Source organism: Alligator sinensis, unplaced genomic scaffold (genome assembly GCF_000455745.1).
Source record: "Alligator sinensis unplaced genomic scaffold, ASM45574v1 scaffold395_1, whole genome shotgun sequence".
Classification (NCBI taxonomy): Eukaryota; Metazoa; Chordata; order Crocodylia; family Alligatoridae; genus Alligator; species Alligator sinensis.
In genome coordinates, this window is record NW_005842232.1 from 1,186,775 (window position 1) to 1,190,533 (window position 3,759).

Genomic DNA, 3,759 nt, shown 5'->3' on the forward strand with positions numbered 1-3,759 from the left:
CCCCTTCCCCCCTCCTCCAGCGCCCCCCCTCTCCCCCCTCCTACTTACCAGCGAGGACCTCCGAATCAAACCAGCATCTGAAACTTCACACAGCCCTAGTAGTCAGCTCATCATAGACTCAGTTATTTGTTTTTGCTTGTTTATTATTAAACTAAATAACACAGCCCCAGGCCCCTAGCATATTAGTAAAGCTTCTAGTTTCTGTTTAACTGGAGAAAAATACTCATTGAGTTATAGGATGATGTACAACACCACCTGCACACCCCTTTTCAAAACCCTAGGTCATCCCATGTTTGATTCTCCCTATTTACTCCCCAATTGTTTTATATGAACACAATCCATCACCTTCTGTTTTTAAAATCAAGCTAAGCATATATTCCCCATCCCTAAAAAGACAGTGTCAAGGACAAACTCAGTGAAGGACTGCCTTGTTACATTTTCCAATACCAGGAAAGGCCAAAGCTAATAACATTAATAAAAAAGGAAGGAGTGCTGAGTCAAGAAGCCAATAGCCCAGGTGCAAGGTTAAAAAATGTTCATGCTCTCTGAATAAGCAGTTTGTCAGTTTACCAACTTTAATATCTCTACACATGGCGATTTAAGATGCAGTAGCAATTTTTAAGGCACATTAACGGCATGGGTCTACGCATATACACCTTAATGCACCTAAAAATGGTGACTTTAAGCTACTTTCTAAAGCACTTTAATGCACATGTAGACATGCTAATGTGCATTAACACTGTGTATGTCGACTGTGGGGCTAACTTTAGTCCCAAATTGGTCCAGACACTGAGTTAATGCACCTTAACACATGTATGTGTAGACGCATGGCTAAATCATCTTAATGTGCATTAGGTAAATGTACATTAAGTTTAGGCACATATAAAAACACATGTAGACATGCCCCTATACACCTCCCCCCTCCCTTTTTTTTTCTTGTTAGAAATAATGAAACTATTCCAAATGGTCAGATCCTACTGGCATTAGTGAAACTGTTAGGTTGAAATATGACATGATATTTTAAAACTTGGGACAAATCTCTGCCTTTTTGATAAAGCTTCCATTTTTATAGTATCTCTCTTTATTTAAAGTAGCTCTAGGAAGTTAGCATAGATGTTTTGTAAATATATTATCCATCTATGTTAAATGTAGATCTTACTGCAGTATATGATTACAGAGCATGGTGCTAGATAAATGGACATGCAATTTAGCAGAGTTAATGTAGACGGAGCAACATGAGTGGTTTGGGACGTCTAGACTAGATATTTCAAGCAGACTGTTATACTTTGTACTTTGAGACTCCATCAGAAAACATATACAGCCTTTACATAGGCACTAAATCAGACATCACATGAAAAGCATGCTTACAGTTTTTACTTTTTAAAATGCAGCATTTTAATGTTATCCAGTATACCATGTATTTCAGTATTTAAGCTACAGCAAAAACTTCCTCTACCTCTTTTAATCTATGTACTGTTTCACATCACTTTAGCAGTGTGAATGCATTAGACACTTTGACAACTATGATCATCTGTTAAGAAATACAAAACTACAATTTGACAAGTTCTCAGTATACATGCAGGTATATGAATTCTTATAGCTAATTATAGCTTGCTTAAACTACTGTGACAGTTTAGCTGGTGCTCTCACATTAATATTTTATTGAAGAACAACTTAGTTGGAAAGATAATGCCATGATTTACTTTCAGTTGACGTTGCTGTAAGTTGTGTGTCATATTACTTCCTGTAACAGGAAGGAAGCATGGTAATCTTTAGTTTTCTGTGAGTAATATCACTGAATAGGCAAATTACCATGAGATGTCACATGGTCATTCACAAAACAAATCAAATGTTAACAATAAATTTGCAATGAGTTGGAAGTTTAATTTTGCTTTCTGGAAGATAATGTAATTTTTTGTACAACATGGTCAAGATCAAACTCTATTCTCACATAAAACACCATGATGGCAAAACAGTAACTTTGTACCATAATGGCCCTTAGTAAAATAGTTATTTGATGCCATTAAAAAAACAGCAAAACTTTATCCCTTCTGCATGCAACTAAGGGAACAGATTTACACCTTTTCTGTGGGTTCATTATATTTCTGTTTATACATCAGATCTTTGACTACCAGTTTAATATACATGACAGAGCAACTCCTATTAGTTATGGGATAGATCCATTTTGGGACACAGATTCTACTCTAAGAACTGCTTTATGCACAAAATGAAAACAGTTCTGAGAGCAGGGTCCAGGACCCAAGTGCCTCATGCCCAGGTGAGAGTCCTAATCACTAGTCTTTAGTCACATGCCCTCTGACTTAAGAGTCATTCTTTCCCACTGGCCCCAGAAATCTTGAATTTTGTTCTGAGCAATGGCACACCTTCAGCTGGAGAGCTGAAGAGCACTTTATTGCAGAAGACCTGTTGACTTAGGTTCCAAAGAGATGGGAAACATGAGTCTGAATGCCTGAAGCTGAGATAGCAATTGAATCTTGGTCTGTACAGCCAGAGTGAATTATTTCATTAGTGAGATATCACATGGGGTAGGGAAGAATGCCTTTATGACAATCAAGAATTAGAATGATCCTTGCCCTGTTTTTGGAAAACAAAAACCTTGTATCTCTCACCTGGCATGACTTGATCTTTAGGTCTTTTAATTGGGGAGACTGCCTCCAGAGGCCAGAGTAGTCTCTTCCTAGGTGCCTTTATTTGGTGTACAGTCCTCTGGGCTTCCCTGCCCTAAATTCTGTGGGGTGGGTATCCCTTAAGACAACCCCAGTTATGCCTTAAAGGCAATAATCATGACCTCCATAGTCACACCCATGCCTTGCAGATATCAGTGAGTGTTTGGGGTGGGGGGAGGGTGGGAAGGAGTAGAGGCTTGGCCCCAATTTTCCACTCAGTCCCTCAAAACTTTGTTGAGGCTTTCACCTTCCTTGCTTCATCTTCTTTCCTCTAGCTGGGCCTCCTAGCCCAAGGGCTACTGTCCTGGATGTCAGCTTCTGGGCCCCTGGCCCTTGTCTCTCACTCTAGGCCAGCCCTCAGTAGCCCTGATCCCAGGCTAAGCTGCCCCCACTGTCTCTACCCTCATCCCTCTGGCCCCTGACCCTTGCTTCTCCAGTCCTCAGTCCTCTGGGCCTTGACACCAAGCCAGGTTATTTGCTTCCTCCACCCTCAGGTCCCTAACCCAGGCCAGGGTCAGGCACCCCTCCATGGCTTCCTTCTCTTCCCAAGAGCCCTCAACAAACATAAACATCAGCATAATAGAAATATTAGCAAACTGTTTACATAAAGTTCTTCCCTGCTCTGGTCAATACCCTACACCAAGCTCAAGCTCTGGTCCTGGGCTGATATGCCTTGAAGCCCCAGCCACCTGCAACCTGTGCGTCTGCTGCTGCTGTCCCACACAGCCAGCTTTGCAAGCTGCCTTCCCTTAAAGTAACCTTTAAAAGGTTACAGGTATGAGTGACTGGTGTCTCCAGAATCTGGGTGGGGGGGCACCCACAGAAGCTGCCAATGGCAGTGACCCTGTCAGGGGGGGCACCAGCTCTACCAACAGCATCAGTGTTGGCCGTCGCGGGGCCACCAGCCCCATCAGGGGGGGCACGTGCACCCCCGTGCACCCTCTACCAGTCGCCTATGGTTACAGGAGCCTTCAGGCTCCCTGTTATAGAGCCCAAGTGGAGTGAGACACCTAAGCCCAAAGATTTGATGCAGTGGTAGGTTGGGGTGGGGCAAATTTAGGACACACCCTTG